Source organism: Polypterus senegalus, chromosome 4 (genome assembly GCF_016835505.1).
Source record: "Polypterus senegalus isolate Bchr_013 chromosome 4, ASM1683550v1, whole genome shotgun sequence".
In the NCBI taxonomy this organism is placed as follows: domain Eukaryota; kingdom Metazoa; phylum Chordata; class Cladistia; order Polypteriformes; family Polypteridae; genus Polypterus; species Polypterus senegalus.
The window spans coordinates 130663542-130685279 of record NC_053157.1 but is presented as its reverse complement, the minus strand read 5'-3'; positions in this window follow the sequence as shown (position 1 = coordinate 130685279).

Below are 21738 nucleotides of genomic sequence, written 5' to 3'. Positions count from 1 at the left end.
GTACTTCTTTATATTCCCTGCTCTGTGCCCCAATATATGCAAGTTATTGGCAATATACTAATAACCCAATTGTGCTTCACTCACTCAGAATATGGAACCAATGTAGAAAGCATTTTAAGATGGAGAAGCTTTTATCTGTGGCACCTCTGCAAGAGAACCACCTCTTTCAACCTTCGCAAACATATGCAGTTTTTAATATCTGGAAAAAATCTGGTATTAACTTGCTTAGAGATCTTTATATAGACAACGTCTTTGCATCCTATGAACAATTACATTTCAAATTTAACATTCCAGCTACACATTTCTTTCACATTTCTTTCACTAAATTAGGAACTTTGTTAAACAGAACCTGCCCGATTTTCCTCATCTTGCACCCTTGTCCATGCTGGAAAAAATATTGCTCAATTTCAAGGACTCAGACACCCTCTGCAATATATAAAATTATTTTACAGACCCTTCCTTTCAAAGATCCAAGAGGACACTGGGAAAAAGATCTCTCAATCAATATATCAGAAAAGGAGTGGAAAATAGCAATGCAGAGAATTCACTCGAGCTCCATATGCGCAAAGCAAGCATACAATTATTCAACTCAAAATTATATATTGAGCACATCTGTCTCGCCTAAAACTCTCCAAAATGTTTCCTGGGCATGATCCAACCTGTGAACGCTGCAATCAAGTCCCAGCCTCACTGGGTCACATGTTTTGGTCCTGCACCAAATTAACATCATTCTGGACCAAAATTTTTAACTACCTTTCAGACAGCTTTGGTCTTAAAATCCCTCCTAACCCATTAACAGCTGTGTTTGGGGTTCTTCCAGATGGGTTTAAAATGGAGAAGTACAAACAAACTGTGATTGCATTCACTACACTTTTGGCACGCAGACTTATTTTGCTAAACTAGAAGAATCCTAACTCTCCTCTTTTAAGTCAGTGGGAAACCGATGTTTTATACTATTTGAAATTGGAAAAATCAAATACTCAGAGGATCTGTACAGATTTTTTTCAAAACATGGCAGAATCTAATCAGTAATATTAGGTCCTCAGAAATTAATGCGACACGTGTGCAAGTTGCAGAACCAGCAAAAAGTTGGGGGATAGGCACAGTGTCATAAAAGTTGGAATATGACGTCTGTGTCTCTGTTTACTAACTACATGTGACAGATGTTTGATGAATTGTTCGATGTGGTGAAGCAAAATGCCGACAGATGCATTCATGGTGCTTTTCTATTCAAGCCTTGCATATTCCCGATCGTAACGAAACTATACATTTTAAAAGTTTCACATACCATCTTTTGTGCCATCTTTTTTTCTGGGGTTTCCTCCTAACCTGACAGCAGCAGCAAACAGCAATAGATCATCACACTGAGCACATTAAATGTATGATATTCCAACTCTCCTCACATTTAGAATCCTTAGATTTATACTTGATATCACTTTCATGATGAACTGCATTAAAGTATACATGTTACATTTTACAGATAAATAGTTCATTTAATTTAAATAATGAATACTGTTAATAACTACTCACATGGGGGTGACATGGTGGCGGAGCGATAGCACTGCTGTCTCGCAGGGAGTCACGTTGCTGGCATTTCCTGCCTGGAGTTTACATGTTGTTGTGCTGACTTTCCACAGTGTGCTCCGGTTTCCTTTCAAAGATATGCAGATTTGGTGACATTAAAATGATGCTAGTGTATGTGAGTGCTTGTATTCATCTTGCAATGAGCTGATGCCCCGGGTAGGGATTATTTCTCACTCGTGCCCAATGTTTGCTGGAATGGACACATCACTGGATTTAATCATTAAACATCCTTTTCAGAGATATTGCAGTAAGGTGTCATCAGAATTTAATAGGTGTTCCAGGCAATTCACAACACATCGAAGCCGAACCTGTTCTCACCATGATAATATCTTGCACTGCCACCTGCTCGATTCTTCTAGACTTACGTAAAGTACGCGTGCAAGTATAAGCAGTACAATGCTTGTATAGCAGGAGCAACCGCTGGAGCATGTGTCGTGTGAAGTTTAAACCTGGCCTAAGAGAGAGTTGTACTTCTCTTATGCTCAGCACAGCATGAATTTCTCTTAGCATGGGCTCAACAAAAATGTGTCCCTTTTGAACTACCATGTTTCCCATAATTTCTGAAAATTAGCTGATGGTGAGTCTCTTTTTCATTAGATTTGTTTCATTTCATTCCACACATGCTTAATTAGACTGAAGTATGGTGTCTTGGTAGTCCCCATAGGGGTACCATGATTTGATTTGATTATGTGTATTTCCTTTGTCACATTAAGCTTCCCATTTATTTCATTTGTTATTATGAGTCCCATTCAATATTGTAAAATTAGCATACTTCCATGTCAAAATATTGGTAGTGACAATCATTTGACTACTGATTGACTCCTCACAGTCCCCCCCTTAATTAATGACGAATTATTAGGACTAAGTTTTTCTGTGTTAGACCAAGAGGGAGAATTGTGGTGTAGCATCCAAAAAGGTCATTGGTTAACATGTTTTTGTCCTCCACAGAGTATTTCTCTTCGTCACCATTAAAATCACAGACTGGGTTTAGTTGACAGAAGTGATTTTTCATAACATACTATTTAAAAAAAATATATAAATAACAGATAATGCAGGTTTCATTCAAAGTCTTGTTTCCACAATTTCATCATTTAATTGCACTTTACTAAAATTAATTTTGGGGTAGCATGGTTCAAGTTCATTATCAAATGTGCAGTCTAATTCTTACTTTCATTGCCCATCATTTCTCTGGTGCTGTGATTTGAACGTACTACTATTCAAACAGAGTTTACCCTGAAAAAAATTCTTTCCCAACAGGATTGGTGCAGAGGTTATCACTGCATTTCAGAAATGTACGTTTGGTCCTTCAATGTTTTGAAATTTGCAGCCATAATTGTTTGAAAACCTGAGCTTTACTTGATGTAATTCTGAAAATTAAGATGAATGACTTACATAAATACAAAATTCTAAATTGCTGGAATTGATTTAAATGGTACAAATGCTTTTTATTAATGTGACTTTGCTACTTAAACATTAGCAAAATTCAGTTTAGTGATTGTTACATCTTTTACTTAAGACAAGTAAAGTCAAATTACATTTAAATTTCAGAAATGAGAAAGGAAACATGTCAAATAGAAATACATTCAAAAAGACTTTTATTGTAAAACAATACAGCAGAAACTGAAATTGCAAAGCTGTAGACATAGGGGAAAATAAGTGTGTATGTTTGATGTAAAGCTGTTTTGAAAACTCAGTATCTGTCAACAATATGAAGAAACAATTAGACATGGCATAAAGGGTTTGCAACTCCATAAAAAAATTGTAGTACAACATTCTGGAGAAAAGAAATTATGTCTCTTTTAATGACTGCTTAACAAATCTTAAAGGACTGAATCATGATTTTCTAGTTATCAAAATTCTCAAAGGGCTGTCATGCTGCCATTCAAACAACATGTAAAGCAATTTCCCTAAATTGAGAAATGGTAGAATATTTCAAAGTATGATATTTAAAGGCTAAATAAAGTCAAATGTTGCACCTAAAAGATACAAAGGCATCTTTCCTCAGGCAAACTGTAATGAACAAAAATTAAAAAAAACAAAAAATATTAATTATATATATGTATAGGGAGGTCTAGATCTAATTATGCAACTTTTAATGCAATGCAGGAAAACATTCCAAGACAAAAGAATTGTTTGAAATATCTTGTAATAAACTAAATTGACTTACATTGAATTAATTTGCTGATTTTCCATTTACCATTCAGTAATAAGTTATAGTGTAATGAAAATTGCATAATTAGATTTGGACCACCCTGTAAATACTCTATATTGATGAAAGTATTGGGACGCCTGACCATTACACAAAAAGGGACTTTAATGACAATGCATTTAAATACATGGACTTTAATATGAAGTTGGTAACCCCTTTGCAGCTATAACAGCTTCCACTCTATTTGGGTGGAGTGGTGGCTCTGAGGCTAAGGATCTGCACTGGAAATCGGAAGGTTGCTGGTTCAAATCCAGTAAATCCCAAAAGGGACTCTGCTCTGTTGGGCCCTTGAGCAAGGCCCTTAACCTACAATTGCTGAGTGCTTTGAGTAGTGAGAAAAGAGCTATATAAATGCAAAGAATTATTATTATTAAAGAAACGGGATGTAACACTTTAGTTTTGCTAATGGAAACATGCCTCTGTGACTCCCTTTATCTTATGTAACAAGACCTTAATAAACACTTCCTTTGACATTAAAAACATTTTCAAAGCATCAGTAAAGTGTATGTACATCTGTGTAACATGGTTTACTAAAATAATTTCACATTGGAATGGTCAGAGGTGACATAAGTGAGACACATTTCTCTTGATATTGCATACTTCAGTATATGACCTATATAAGTAATTTTACCAACATATCAAAGGCTTTTAAGGTACCACACTGTACAGTGATGAATGACTAGTTTACTGATGCTTTATAATTGTAAAGAAGACCAAAAGAAGCCTTAATTATTAATTATTGTTACAAAAGAATAAAGAAGTAATAGATGCATTTTTACAATACCTAAAGTATTACCAAACAGGAAAAGTGCCAATTAATAGAATAAACCAGCACACTGATTTATTACTAATAAGTTTCCACTGTTGGTAATAACTTTTACTACAATAATATTTTTCTGTGCTTAATCGCATTTGAACATTTATGAATACAAATATTTGTTTTTTTTCTGTAGTTTATTTTTATTGTTATGACAGCAACACTGTGTCATTCTTGTTTTATATCATATTTCCTTTGCAGGATTCTGACTGTATATGACTGTTGCGTTGCAACACATGACATCTTTACACAATCACTATTTAAGACAGTGTTGTGGTATTTTCAGCATCCAAGCTTTTATTGAAATTCTAAAATAAATCTTTAACTGTGGCTCTTCAAATGTTCTTTTGTTTAGGGACTTTTTATATTAGTATTGGTTTGGCCCTACTTTTGCCTATTCAACATCTGTGTTATGAACTTCATTTCAAATTTTTGATGGTTGCTTTTCTTAGTCTTTTTCTGGTTTAAACAACCTTCATCTGTCCAGTGTCAAAGATGTTTGTCTATTCCCTTAACACATTCTTAAAATCTTTTCCAACAACTGTGCACCTTTTTCCTTCCAATGTGTTCAGTACATTTACAAACAATGGCTCTTCAAATAATTTTAATTATATTTGATCTGCTTTTGCCACTCTCTGTAATTAGGCAGGTAATAAACAGAACAATCCAATATTTTAAAATGTTTTAATTCTTCCATGCTTAGTTATATTCTTAAAACAACTTTAACTTGGAAACCAATTTTGATCAAATAACAAAACTCTTCAACATAATTATAAAGTAAACTTTAGAAAACATTACTCCATTTCAAGTGTCATTAGCATCAAAATAAATATCCTACGATCTATAGAAATCTATACTAATAAAAGGCAAAGCCCTAACTGACTCACTCACTCATTCACTCATCACTAATTCTCCAACTTCCTGTGTAGGTAGAAGGCATTATTCCTTACAGCTTACTTACAAAAGTTAAGCAGGTTTCATTTCGAAATTCTACACGTAACGGTCATAACGGTCGACAACGTCCGCCATGTTGAACTTTCTTATTTATGGCCCCATCTTCACGAAATTTGGTAGGCTGCTTCCCTGCGCTAACCAAAACCTATGTACGTACTTATTTCGATGGTATGACGCCACTGTCGGCCGCCATATTGAACTTTCCAATGTCACTAATTTTCCAACTTCCCGTGTAGGTAGAAGGCTGACCCCATCTTCACGAAATTTAGTAGGTGGCTTCCCTGCGCTAACCAAAACCGATGTACATACTTATTTCGGTGGTATGACACCACTGTCGGCCGCCAAATTGAATTTTCCAAACGTCACTAATTCTCTAACTTCCCGTGTAGGTAGAAGGCTGAAATTCGGCAGGCTCATTCCTTACAGCTTACTTACTAAAGTTAAGCAGGTTTCAATTCGAAATTCTACACGTAACGGTCATAACGGTCAATAACGTCCGCCATGTTGAACTTTCTTATTAACACTAGAATTACCAGAGCCTACGAAAAAACTCGTAATTCCGTCCCACCTTAAACTGCTTCTTAAATCCCTTCACACCTCTCCACCAGCGTCCTTTGTCTTCTAAATGTGCTGATAAAGAGAAGCTTGGAGCAGCCGGCTATTCCATCCCCCCACCAATTTAGAACGTGCACGAACTTCAGCTTGATTATCTGGGAGTGAAGTGGAGTTTTAGAGTGGAAATAACAGATCGTTATTTGGAACACACGCATTTCATGTCTGTTCCGTTTCTACAGTAATCTGTGTCAACACATTGTTAAAACAGAAACGTTTTTTATATTCTAGTAGTAGATGACAAAATGTAGGCATAAACTATATAGTGTATGAAGCCTGAAGTCCAAATAGCAAAGAAACATTTTCACAAGAATAACACAATTGCGCTTTTATTCAAAAATATAACTGCAGAAACAAAAAGCCGCCTTAACAAGCGACATTGACAGCCGTTTGCGGGGACTGGCAGGAACACTCAATAAAACTGAAAAAAAAGAAAAGCAAGTGACGGTGAGATATGAAGGCAGCTTCCCCAGCGTTTGTGTGTCAGAACCCGGGGCAGAGCGTGACTCTGTTGGAGCTATAGCGCGTCTTTAGTGAAAACAGCCGTGTCAGATGGGGTTGTATGGATTGATTCTGAATGCGACTGAGAGAATGAAAAGTGAATAAAAAAAAAAAAGCTAACCTTTACAAGGATCATAAATTGCACCGGCTGTTACAGACTGAAATCAAATGTATGCTTTTATTCTAAAATAGTAAGACTAAGAGCAGTTTACTTCTCAAAACGGAGGGGTGCAGGATCGAACTCGTGACCTCTTGATTCCCAAGCGGGGGCTAAGTCTATTGAACCACAGAGGCAGTTACAATAAATGGCTGTCAATGTCGCTTGTTAAGGCGGCTTTTTGTTTCTGCAGTTATATTTTTGAATAAAAGCGCAATTGTGTTATTCTTGTGAAAATGTTTCTTTGCTATTTGGACTTCAGGCTTCATACACTATATAGTTCATGCCTACATTTTGTCATCTACTACTAGAATATAAAAAACATTTCTGTTTTAACAATGTGTTGACACAGATTACTGTAGAAACAGAACAGACATGAAATGCGTGTGTTCCAAATAACGACCTATTATTTCCACTCTAAAACTCCACTTCACTCCCAGATACTCAATCAAGCTGAAGTTCGTGCACGTTCTAAATTGGTGGGGGGATGGAATAGCCGGCTGCTCCTAGCTTCTCTTTATCAGCACATTTAGGGGACAAAGGGCGCTGGGTGTGAAGGGATTTAAGAAGCGATTTAAGGTGGGACGGAATTACGAGTTTTTTCGTAGGCTCTGGTAATTCTAGTGTTAATGGCCCCATCTTCACAAGATTTGGTAGGCGGCTTCCCTGCGCTAACTGAAAGCAATGCACATACTTATTTTGGTGGTATGACGCTTCTGTCAGCCACCATATTGAACTTTCCAACGTCACTAATTCTCCAATTTCTCGTGTAGGTAGAAGGCTGAAATTTGGCAGGCTCATTCCTTACAGCTTACTTACAAAAGTTAAGCAGGTTTCATTTTGAAATTCTACGCGTAACGGTCATAATGGTTGACAACGTTCGCCATGTTGAACTTTCTTATTTATGGCCCCATCTTCACGAAATTTGGTCGGTGGCTTCCCTGCGTTAACCAAAACCGATGTACGTACTTATTTCAGTGTTATGAAGCCACTGTCGGCCGCCATATTGAAGTTTCCAATGTCACTAATTCTCCAACTTCCCGTGTGGGTAGAAGGCTGAAATTTGGTACTTATTTCGGTGGTATGATGCCACTGTCGGCTGCCATATTGAACTTTTCAACAGTCTTTGTTACTTATCCGCCCATCTTCAAGAAATTTGGTACGCGGGTTCCCAACGCTAACTGAATCCTACTTACGTACATATATACATCCATAGCCTGCAGCTCGGTCATCGTGTGAGGCGCCGTTGGGTCCCCCATCCCAACGCCTCCCACATTGTTGGCTGCCTGCCTATAAAAAGCTGTCCGTCAATCCAGTCTCTACATTCCCTTCCTTGCTTTGCCACGGGATTCACGTCTCCCTGCTGATAACTACAGCCTTTTTATTTAATCCATGGCTTCTCCTCTGTTTTATTGTTAATTTATTACGATTATAGTTATTGTATAGGTATTTTAGACTTACTTTGCATTGTTCAGGTACCCATTTCCTTTATCATTCCAACCATACCCGCATTAACATGTCTACCGAGGTGATCACCATCGATCAAAGAACTGTCACTTACCGAGTGGTTTCCATGCCCGGAGATGGCACCTATCTTTTCCGTTCTCTTTGTTACATATTGCACGGCCATATCAGGCTCACTCTTGATATCCGGAGGAACATTGTGTCTTATGTATTGAATGACTGGGACAGGGTCAAGGTCTGGACGGATGACGGTACAGGAGATAATTATACTACACAGGAGCACTATAAGAGTAAAATGCTTAAGCCCTTCACCTATGCATCTGCATGTGAGTTGATGGCTGCCGCTGAATTGTTCGGTTGTCGCTTTCAAGTGTACCGAAATGGCCAAATATTTTACACCTTTGGACAACCGCCAATGCCTCTTAAACATCTTAGATTCACAGGTGACGATTTCAGTAGTGGACACTTTGATGTTTATGAATGTTTAAACTCTCAAAAGCTGGATGCGAAGTTATCAATGAAACTGGTTGTATACTTACAACGCTTGACAGATGCCGAATGTCTCTTCAACACAAGTCCTACAAATACTGTCGTAATTGAAAAAAACCATGAAACTCAAACCGATTATGACAGCAGCAATTCAAGCTGTGAAATTTGAAACAAGATTACTGTTCACATGGCCAACTGTACGTTGCATGCTCAAGAGTAAGCTCAGCGCACAGTTTGGTCAAATTACAACCGGAGGGCCGAACTCACAATGTGGTATACAAAGAGATCCTTAACAAATAATTATTGGTATATTTTCCCTCAGTTTAAAAAGTTTTAATTTTCTTCTTAATAAAAGTTTTAAGGTAGTACTTCGCCGCTGCGAAGCGCGGGTATTTTGCTATATATATATATATATATATACAGTATATATATATATATATATATATATATATATATATATATAGATATTAGATATCTAGATATATATATATATATAAAGATATAGATATATATATAATGTATATATAATGTGTGTGTGTATGTATGTATGTATGTATGTGTGTGTGTATATACTGCTCCACCTTACTCACTTTCATGTTAATGCATCAGTGTAACACACTGCACTGCTTTGCATATACATTCACATTTGCGGATTGTAAAGAAGGACTACATACATGAAAAACACAAAAACATATACTGTACTTGAGTGAATGATGTAAAAAAATGAAAATTATAAATATCTAATAATGATAATAATATATGCTCACATTTCCTATTACTCTCACTGATCATCTGTTTCAATTTAGAATACACTTTCCTGTAAAATTGTGTTTTGAAATGGACATCAACAAAAGCTGAGTTACTAGGAAAAGCAGAAATTAATCTAATGCAGGGATTTTTTACTCATGGGCAATTGTGTATAGCATGTTCAAGAAGCAGCTACAGTGACTTATCATCATTATTACTTATTATTTGACTGATGCCTTTATCCAATTGACTTATAAAATTTGAAGTACTTTTGATTACATTTCTTTTGTTTTTCCAGCTGGAGTACAGACAATTTAAGTGATTTGCTCATAGTTACATGGTGTCAGTAGCAGGACTTCAACCCACAACCTCAGGATTTAAAGTCCTTGGTCCAAAGCCTTGACCACTGTAACAAACTGTCTGCAAATAACATTTGCCCTTAAACCAACAGATATTGTATACAAAAAAATAACTTATTTAGCTATGTGGAACTTCTGATATGCTTGATCAACCAACAGTATTGTAAGTAAGGCCCATTGTTTTACAAAATTCTCCAGCAAAGCTGGGAAACACAACTAGTACAATATATGATACATTTTCTAAGATAAATCCAAAAGCTCAGATAGAAAATAACATAGCTTATTTTTTCAGTTTTCAAATACCGGTAACATTAAAGAATGATTTACAATGATGCTTTATGTGACTTACTATACTTATACTTTCTAGATCTTACTCATCAAACTTTTAATCAATTTACAAACATGTCTTTAACTTGCTGGGTTTTCCACACATAACTCATAACCTCAAGTTAGTCCACCTACAAGAAAATCATTGTTAACAGGAAACTCCAAAAACCCATGTCAGCATGCAAACATAAACTAGGCCCTAGCACCAAAACTAAAAGTTGAAATAATCTTAAATTTTAATTCCTAAAAAAATTGTAATGTAAATGATGTGAATTCTGGTTTGTTCATGGAGATTCCTTCAAACAACAACAGTAATGACATTAAGGATTACTTTACTACAAATCAGATACAGCAAAAATTAAGACTTACCTCAATTTATTTATGAAAAAAATCTATTCCTCCTTGAGGTGCATTTAATAAAGACTCCAGTCAGGCTGAATGGAGGTGGATTTGTCCATGAGTGTGGCTTGTGATGGACTGGAGTCCAATACATAATAGTACAGATAAAGACTGTGGCTCCCTCCAGTCCTCACATGTGATAGACAGATCTGGTTAAAAAAAAACGCATAAAGATAGAAATCTGTCCTTCACCTCAATAAAAACAATTGCTAGAGATCATTAACTGTAATATTCTGATAAAGACTGCTTAATTAATTGTGACATAGACATACATAAGCACTACTCCAGAAAGAATTGCCTCACTATTCTGTTTTACAGTTTTCAGAATTAGATTATGAATGTAAATATTTCATGAATTCAAATTCATTTTCATAATAGTAACAAGTGAAAGTACAATTCAGAAATGAGCATCATCAAAGCCAAAGTAAAGAGAACTGATGAGATTAAATAGGGCAAACCATCAAAAAATCAATAAGTGTGCTTTTGGAAGCACCTCGATAAAGCGGCATTTCTTAGAGGTGCGTTCGTATCCACTAGGCAAACAGCTTCTGTGCAAACAGCACCTCTGCTCACAGCCCCTCCATCAGGCGCAGAGAATGTCAGAGAGGGTGAGATAGAGGCAGAGACAAGCAAACAATCAAGCTCCGCGCGGGATGCATATCTTATAAGCATTGAGGAGTTTTAGTTAATATGTAATACATGCTCTGATTGGGTAGCTTCTAAGCCATCCGCCAATAGCGTCCCTTGTATGAAATCAACAGGGCAAACAAACTGAGGAAGCGTGTAGCATAAATTAAAAAACCCATTGTCCGCAGAAATCCGCGAACCAACGAAAAATCTGTGATATATATTTAGATATGCTTACATTTAAAATCTGCGATAGAGTGAAGCCGCGAAAGTCAAAGCGCGATATAGTGAGGGATTACTGTATAATGACTTTATACTATAATTCAGGGTAGGTTTCTCTGTTTGGAATTTCAGCACAGACAAAACGATCTACAGTACATCATCAGCAGTTAATAACTTTTTTTACAAAGTAACCAATAAATGCATGTGCGGTAAACTCCGTTTTTTAAATTCTCTGACTTAAACTTCAGAGCTCCTCCTTGAACCGTCACCTTATCGTGGTGGAGGGGTTTGCGTGTCCCAATGATCCTAGGAGCTATGTTGTCCGGGGCTTTTTGCCCCTGGTAGAACCACCAAGGCAAACTGGTCCTAGGTGAGGGATGAGACAAAGAGCGGTTCAATAAACCTCCAATGAAAAATAAAAACTGTGGACGACGTTTTCCCTTGCCCGGACGCGGGTCACCGGGGCCCCCCTCTGGAGCCAGGCCTGGAGGTGGGGCTCGATGGCGAGCGCCTGGTGGCCGGGCCTGCACCCATGGGGCTCGGCGGGCACAGCCCGAAGAGGTAACGTGGGTCCTCCTCCCCATGGGCTCACCACCTATGGGAGGGGCCAAAGAGGTTGGGTGCAGTGTGAGTTGGGTGGTGGCGGCGGGACCTTGGCGGTCTGATCCTCGGCTACAGAAACTGGCTCTTGGGACGTGGAATGTCACCTCTCTGAAGGGAAGGAGCCTGAGCTAGTGCGCGAGGTCGAGAGGTTCCGGCTAGATATAGTCGGACTCACCTCGACGCACAGCTTGGACTCTGGAACCAATCTCCTTGAGAGGGGCTGGACTCTCTACCACTCTGGAGTTGCCCCGTGAGAGCGCCGAGCAGGTGTGGGCATACTTATTGCCCCCACTGGAGCCTGTGCATTGGGGTTTACCCGGTGGACGAGAGGGTGGCCTCCCTCCGCCGGGTGGGGAAGGGTCCTGACTGTTGTTTGTGCGTATCGCCGAACAGCAGTTTGGAGTATCCACCCTTTTGGAGTCTCTGGAGGGGTTGCTAGAGGGCATACCTTCTGGGATTCCCTCGTTTTTCTGGGAGACTTCAATGCTCACGTGGGCAATGACAGTGAGACCTGGAAGGGCGTGATTGGGAGGAATGGCCCCCCCGATCTGAACCCGAGCGGTGTTTTGTTATTGGACTTCTGTGCTCGCCACGGATTGTCCATAACGAACACCATGTTCAAGCATAAGGGTGTTCATATGTGCACTTGGCACCAGGACACCCTAGGCCTCAGGTCGATGATGACTTTGTGGTCGTGTCGCCGGACTTGCGCCATATGTCTTGGACACTCGGGTGAAGAGAGGGGCGGAGCTGTCAACTGATCACCACCTGGTGGTGAGTTGGCTTCGATGGTGGGGAAGATGCCGGTCAGACCTGGTAGGCCCAAACGTGTTGTGAGGGTCTGCTGGGAACGGCTGGCAGAGTCCCCTGTCAGAAGTAGCTTCAACTCCCACCTCCGGCAGAACTTCAACCACGCCCCGAGGGAGGTGGGGACATTGAGTCCGAATGGGCCATGTTCCGTGCCTCTATTGTTGAGGCGGCTGACCGGAGCTGTGGCCGCAAGGGGGTCGGTGCCTGTCGTGGCGGCAATCCCCAACCCGTTGGTGGACACCGCGGTGAGGGATGCCGTCAAGCTGAAGAAGGAGTCCTATAGGACTTTTTGTCCTGTGGGTCTCTGGAGGCAGCTGATAGGTACCGCAGGCCAAGCGAACGCGGCCGGTTGTTGCTGAGGCAAAACTCGGGCATGGGAGGAGTTTGGAGAGGCCATGGAGAACACTTTCGACGGCTTGAGGAGATTCTGGTCCACCGTCCGCGTCTCAGGAGGGAAGCAGTGCAGTGTCAACACCGTATATGGTGGGGATGGTGCGCTGCTGACCTCACTCGGGACGCTAGGGTCGGTGGGAGGAGTACTTCAAGACCTCCTCAATCCCACTAACATGCCTTCCATGAGGAAGCAGAGCCTGGGGACTCTGAGGTGGGCTCTCCCATCTCTGGGACTGAAGTCACCGAGGTGGTCAAAAACTCCTTGGTGGCAGGGCCCCGGGGTGGATGAGATACCGAGTTCCTTAAGGCTCTGGATGTTGTAGGACTGTCTTGGTTGACACGCCTCTGCAACATCGCATGGACATCGGGACAGTGCCTCTGGATTGGCAGACCAGGGTGGTGGTCCCCCTCTTTAAAAAGGGGGACCGGAGGGGGTGTTCCAACTATAGAGGGATCACACTACTCAGCCTCCCTGGAAAAGTCTATACGGGGTTCTGGAGAGGAGGGTCCGTCGGATAGTGAACCTCGGATTCAGGAGGAACAGTGTGGTTTTCGTCCTGGTCGCGGAACAGTGGACCAGCTCTTCACCCTTAGCAGAGTCCTGGAGGGTGCATGGGAGTTTGCCCGACCGGTCTACATGTGTTTTGTGGACTTGGAAAAGGCATTCGACCGTGTCCATCGGGAATCCTGTGGGGGTGCTCGGGAGTATGGGGTACGGACCCCTGATAAGAGCTGTTCGGTCTCTGTACAACCGGTGTCAGAGCTTGGCAGTAAGTCGAGCCCGTTTCCAGTGAGAGTTGGACTCCGCCAGGGCTGCCCTTTGTCACCGATTCTGTTCATAACTTTTATGGACAGAATTTCTAGGCGCAGCCAGGGTGTTGAAGGGGTCCGTTTGGTGGACTCAGGATTGGGTCACTGCTTTTTGCAGATGATGTTGTCCTGTTTGCTTCATCAGGCCGTGATCTTCAGCTCTCTCTGGATCGGTTCGCAGCTGAGTGTGAAGCGGCTGGGATGAGAATCAGCACCTCCAAATCCGAGAGCATGGTCCTCAGCCGGAAAAGGGTGGAGTGCCCTCTCAGGGTTGGGGGAGAGATCCTGCCCCAAGTGGAGGAGTTCAAGTATCTCGGGGTCTTGTTCACGAGTGAGGGAAGAATGGAGCGTGAGATCGACAGGCGGATCGGTGCGGCATCCGCAGTGATGCGGGCTCTGCATCGGTCTGTCGTGGTAAAAAAGAAGCTGAGCCGTAAGGCAAAGCTCTCAATTTACCAGTCGATCTACGCTCCTACCCTCACCTATGGTCATGAGCTATGGGTAGTGACCGAAAGAACGAGATCACGAATACAAGCGGCTGAAATGAGTTTCCTCCGCAGGGTGTCTGGGCTTTCCCTTAAAGATAGGGTGAGAAGCTCAGTCATCCGGGAGGGGCTCAGAGTAGAGCCGCTGCTCCTCCGCATCGAGAGGAGTCAGATGAGGTGGCTCGGGCATCTGATCAGGATGCCTCCTGGACGCCTCCCTGGTGAGGTGTTCGGCACGCCCAACCGGGAGGAGGCCCCGGGGAAGACCCAGGACACGCTGGAGGGACTATGTCTCCCGGCTGGCCTGGGAACGCCTTGGGATTCTCCCGGAAGAGCTGTCTTGCTTTTTTTCACCTGGTGAAATCACCTGGGGCCTCATGTATAAACCTTGCGTACGCACAGAGATGTTGCGTAAGAACTTTTCCACGTTCAAATCGCGATGTATAAAACCTACACTTGGCGTAAAGCCACGCACTTTTCCACGGTACCTCATGCCTTGTCGTACGCAAGTTCTCCGCTTCGGTTTTGCAAACTGGCGGCACCCAGCGTCAAAGCAATGCTACTGTTCCTGTGTGATTACTCATTATTTTCATGACGCGGCTTTATAAATACACAGAAACTAACCGCATATTGTTTATTAGTGTAATGCATCTGATTGTAATTAACTCGTAACAATATAATGGTCCAGGGAACAGCCATAGTATTCCAAATACCATAACTGCTCTCACTTCTTCTTCTTCTTCTTCTTCTTTCAGCTCCTCCTGTTAGGAGTTGCCACAGCGGATCATCTTTTTCAATATTTCTCTCACTGCACCACTCAGAGTATTTATATCACTGTATCTGAGTGTGAATCACAGCAGCAGCTGATCGGAAAGAGAATTATCGGTATACAGCTTTAAGGACACATTGTCTCAGCCACGGCAAAACGTTTTAAAGTCTTTCCTGTACGGACCTCGCGGTTCAGAAACAGTTTAATCCCAAGAACTTTAAATGCACTCAATCAATTGCTCCTTGTAGAACGGTTTGTACTTATAAGTACAATCACCCCACTGTAAACTTGCACTACAGTTATAATATCTCACAACCTGGGCCACTTTATAAAGCGCGTATTTACATATGATGACGATATTTTTAAGGTGAAATGCAGCAAAATATGTTTGTTAAATTATACACATAAAACTTTAACTTCATTTAAATAATCTATATTCTTCACTGGGAGTGTCGTGAAGGATAGAATAATTAAACATGTACTACAAAGATATTTCAATGTTCTTTAAACGTTTTGAAGAATCGGCGCTAAGCTTACAGATGGCTTAACGTCTATTACAGAGCTAATTGTATGGCGATCGGTTACTTGGGGAAAGAAAAGCACTGACTGCAGTGACGGCTACGCCAACACAGTATATATTGAATATAAAACAGAAAGAGAAAGTAACAACACAGCTAAAAACGCAGTGACAAATTTCGACAATAAATTATTTCATCGAAGTGAAACACATGTTTAATAATGTGCTTTAACTCCTATCATCATGAAAATGACATCACGTGTACATCTCAGTATTTTAGTTATTCAGAGAGCTGTAATATCACGAATGTAATGGATTCTGTGTCCAGTTGGAGGAAGAGAGCCAGTTTAAGAAGCAAGTAGTGATTCACACACATAGAGCACATACGAGTAGAAGATCAAATACAAAACAAAGCATTTAACGTGCTACTTTAATTACGATGTGATTTGAGAAACTGGTTAATTAAACGATTTTAAGATGAAGTTTATAATGTTCTACTAAATGACAAAATAAACTACGTGATTAAAGTGGAAAATTCGAGATTAAAGTTGATATTTCGTGCTTTTTCCCCACCGTGTGCCTTTTTTCTCTGTACCCTAATAAACTTTCATATGACACTCAGACAGTGGGCTTACAACTCTTCTTTTCACAGCGACTTTGATATGTGACTTCTTTTTTATTTCCAGCACTGTGCGATTTTGTGAATATGAGCTTTCAAGTTTCTCCAACACGCTATGTCACTCGATCAACTTCATTTTGTTGATTATACCACGGTTTATTTGAACAAATAGTATGTTTTTCCTTTGCCTCCACTTGGTATTCGCTGAAATTCTTCTTTTCACAGAAGGCTGCGCTTAAGGGCGATTTATATTGATTTGCATATTCAAATAGGCGTAATTCTGGGAGGATTTGGGGCGTTACATAATGCGCGTGCACGAGCGTTAGTTTTCACGCTGATCGGGATTTATGTAACGGAAGAACGTGGAAGTTGGAGTACGCACAGATTCCTGCATCTGGATTTTTCTGTGCGTAAGCACATTTCGGCTTTTGTGCTTACGCCATGTTATAGTGCGAGTTCTACGCACGGTGTTATACATGAGGCCCCTGGTCTGTGGTGATTATTTTCCCTTTTTCAAGTAATAATTTCCGTTTGTTTGCGCTACTGCGATCTTTACTTGTTTTATACTTTCTAATTTTCCTACTTTGATATTCTTTAATTTTCTCCACATGTGTATCACGGCGTTTTTTTTTTTTTTGAGCCTTTCGAATTCCACTGCTTTCATAATCTCTAACCTGCTCTGCATGTGTATAGTGCCAACGTTTGTGAATGTGTTTATGAAGTTCTACTTTGTCTTTTTCTCTCTGTCTTTTAATTCTGAGCTGGATTGGACATGCTTTTTTTTTCAATTCCACTTGTTCCGGGCTGATAAGTACTTTCCTTATTTTCTGAATTTGCACCTAGATTCTTCTTTTTCTTTTTATTCTCTCCAACGCTTTTAAATCTTTTTTCTCTGCACTGCTTTCTTCTTCGCTTTGTCATCTACATTTCATTTATAATGTATTGTCCTTATATGCTTTATATGCGCTGAGAGCCTTGGATCTGTGTGTGCTCAAAGCCTCCTTTACATGACTGAGTGTTTTGCTGCCTCTGATTGTAAGTAGGGCGTGTCTTGCAAGGATCTCATGTTCCACGTCATTGCGAGATGCTCCATGGCCAATCTCTTTCATCTTGTTGTTTCTTTTAAGTGTCTTCCATGATCTTAATGTGAAGATCACGTCTTGACGCCCTAGTGTTTCTCTCCAGGATTTTCTTTTATAATAGAGAGATTTGCAAACTCTTCTGAAAACACGTTTTTACTTTGTCTTTATGGATTATTGAGTGTAGACTGAAAGGCAAAAAATGCAAATTTATCTATTTCAATTTAAATCTATAACACAGTAAAGTGTGTAAAGTGTGAAGGAGTGCTTTCTGAATCCTCTGTATGTAACCTTGAGCTTCTCAGTGTAGAGCTCTTTGTTAATTTCTTGCCAGTTTTCCAGGTAAGTGGCATGAGCATGACAACAGACTGTCCATTCATGTTCAGCTTTTCTTTTTTCGAAGTGAGGTGGCTTCATACTGTTTGTGTATGATATTGAACTTCTTAAGGATTCAACACTGCCATTGCACGGTAAAGTAGAAGCTCTGCTTTCAGAAAACCGCTAAGGAAAGAAAGGGATTAAAACATTGTCAATTTAGTAATCATAATAATAACCAAATACATGGTTGCACAAAGGGAGAACTCAATATGCAAAATAAACAAAGATAAAACTACAAATGCTTATGCCTTTCTGAGCCTGATTAAGAAGCTCTTGTATATCCTGTGAAATGTCTTACACAACTAGCCAGTACCACTGCCTCTGCTTCTCTTCAGATTTCCCTGTCTTCCTCCTTTTAGTTGTGTGTTGACCTCACTCTCTCACTCTCCAACTCTGCACTCAACTGACTTCTGGCACATGTACAGCTTAAAGTTATACCTAAATTTCCTCCCCAGGTTATTTCCACAATATTTGGGGCTTACTGACATTTCTTTCAGGTACACCAAGCTAGGACTCCTCATTGTGGTTACTGACATTCCTGCCTCCCTAAAGGATCAGGTCTCCAAGACCACTCTTCTCCCTATTGTATCATCAGAGAGGCCAATATTGTGACGTGTGAGTCCCTGTCTTGCACCCCCAAAACATGAGGACGAGTCTCAGTACTTTAGCAAAACCAGCTTTATTCAGCTTGAAAACAGGAACAGCATTGTTATTTATTGTAGTGGGATGTACCACTCTTCTATACACAGACACAGCAATTAATCAGGTTTGTGGCCAAGTAATGCTATTCCCTGCAGTTATAATGTTCTTTGTGTCACTCATTGACTACAGGCACTTACAGCGCGAACGCAATCAGTTCAGATTTGCTTTTGCTGTGGCACTGCAACATTGGTCGCCTGTGGTTGTCCTGGCAACTGACAGGCTGTCTTTCACACATGCGGCAATTACACTACGGGATGCTGTTCAGTGTGTTGTCCCATTGGGGGAGTCCCAAAAGAGTTTATAGACCTTACAATATATTTCCTTCTGGGATGGTATGTAATCTTCTTTTCACTGGTGATTGACCACCTCTGACATTCCATTCATAACCTCACTCTTGCTAATGGAAGAAGGAAAGCATTCCTGCCAATAGCTGTTTTTTTTTCTTGATCTTTAATGTCCTCAGTGAAGATTACAGGCTTACACCTAGGCAATTTCATTCTTAAACATGTATTGGCATTCCACCCAATTCCTTGGATGATACACAGAACACATTGACAGACCATTGCCTTTCCACACAAGTACATGCAGAACTTCCCATCCTTCATGCTTGGCTCTCTCCCTTTCTGGCTAGCTAGTCTGTGCCAGACTGATGCTCTAATTCCTGGTAATCTCTTGTCATCAGGGCACATGCCATGAGACATTCAAATATAAAAATTAAAAATTTCTTATGCATTTAAAATTAAAATAAGGGCATCCTGAACTGTGTATAGTGTACATAAAAGGAGCTTTCACTACTGTATCTCCTAACTGCCTCATTCTCTGGATAGTTTAGTACCACTATTAGCATATATATGATGGAAAATGGATAAACTGCATCAGAAGTTGATCCCTTCCACCTTGATTTCAAGAAGGTCATTTAGTTCCAATATTTAAATAACTAAGATTTATTATCACAACCACAAGACACAGATGAAAAATTTATTTTCTTTTACTAAAGATACAAATTTAGTGCTTGTAATATCCTTTTGTAGTGGTTGCTCCATATTTATGGAATTAACAGCAATAATAATAATATTTATATTATTATTAATGAAGCCCACTTTCATACGTAAAAAGGCACAACTAGAAAAACATGATAACTGATTATTTTAATGTCTTTTTACTTTTGCCTTGATTATTATAGATATGCTGTTTGCAAATGATTTTCTGAAACAGGCATCACAAAAAACTAACCAGCAATCTAATGAACAAAAAATAATTAAAATGAACATCCATTTTGTAAATAAGTGCTTATGAAACATTTTTCATGTCAGTTAAGGTTCAGACAATGAACAGAACCATGTCAACATGCAAACAATGACGCAAATAATGCTATTTTGCTTGGAACTGCAGGATCAAGACTGCTTTTTTATTAGAACTGTTAACCAAAACAGTTTTTCAATGCAGACAAAAAAATCCATCCATCCATTATCCAACCCGCTATATCCTAACACAGGGTCACGGGGGTCTGCTGGAGCCAATCCCAGCCAACAAAGGGCACAAGGCAGGAAACAAACCCCGGGCAGGGCGCCAGTCCGCCTCAGCAGACATAAAATCAAATTACAAAATAATGAAGGTTTATGTTTTTCTGATTTCCATCAAATATGGAATGCATAATGTTTATGAGTACAGTCATAAATGATAAAAGGTTCAGCAAAATATCTGTGGAGATCCTGTAGTTATATCATCTGTAAGTGTTTTTCTGTATGTTAAAACAGTTTGTAATTGGAGTTTGAGCAATGAATATCATACAACTTTTTCTTTAACAGATAATGCCCAGAGGCACTACTTTAACAGCTATCAGAATTTGACTAAGATTACATCACTGACATCTCTAAGATCGTCATGTCTGTTGGAAATCAGTCAGTGCAAATTGAATTGAATATATCTACTAAGTGATGTTTTTGGCATCAATATAATACTGTGCAAAAGTCTTAAGCTCCCTAAACATTTTTTTTAACGCTAATTATTTCGGGTTTATTTGTTTGTGTGAACACTATTACAGAATAAATACAAACATTATTAAATAAAAAAATAACCATAATTTTTTATGTTTTTCAAAAAAGTAATGATATCTTGTGAAGTGTTCAGACCAAAACAGGATTTTTTTCCACACCTCTCCTTGAGACACTCCGGCCATGTCAATGTTTGTTAAATTCCACCAACCGCACACCCAATTCAAGTTTTTAAAGTACTGATTAGTCAAACCAGGTATGCTAGTGGTGCATTTTTTTAAAATGAGTATATTAAAAGGTAACCACAAAATGCTGGAGTGCCTTAAGGAGAGGTTTGGAAATGGGTAAGCTACCATGTATCAAAAAAGTTATAGTCAGCAAGCAATAACACACCAAGCCGGACTTTCAAGATGTGGTGTACAGAAGAAACTCCAATGAGATACTTGCTTTCGCACCTTACTCTTATATGAAGTAGTCTTGTAGGGAGTGTTGCAGCTATGAAACCAGGAGATCATCTTATGCAAAACACTACAATGCATGTCCAAAGCTTTTTGTCCATGATAAAGTCATATCAGAACAACAGTTGGCGAAAGGTATACTGGGACTTTCTGCGATGCAAAGTAGGAATTTTGTCAAGGTCTGGAGTTCAAATCAAAACCTGGCATCTCCTCACCTTATCCTGTACAGACCTTGCCAGCCGACAGGTGCAGTCAACCTTCTTATCTGGGCTCCAATCCTTGCTACCCTTCCATTGGCGTTGAGCCCTACACGCCTCTGCTGCCGCTGACCTTCAGCCCTTGCAGGGAGATGCCATCACTCAGGCCACTCCTACTCCCAAGAAAGAGCTCGGTAGGAGCGCCCCTATAACAGCCTCCGGCTCCCATGACCCTGAGGCTCATTCCTGACCACCTGCCTCACTCCAATCAGCTTGGGTGCTCAGGCTGTCGGTCTCTGCCTCTGGCTGTCTTCCATTTCTATTTCAACCTCATTCTTTTCTTGGTCACTGGCCAAACTGTTTTCCACTCAACCTCAGATCTTTTCCTTCCCTTACTCATACTTGTGCTTCCCTTTTAAAATGAGGATGTCACACAGCTGCAATAATCAGCAGCTC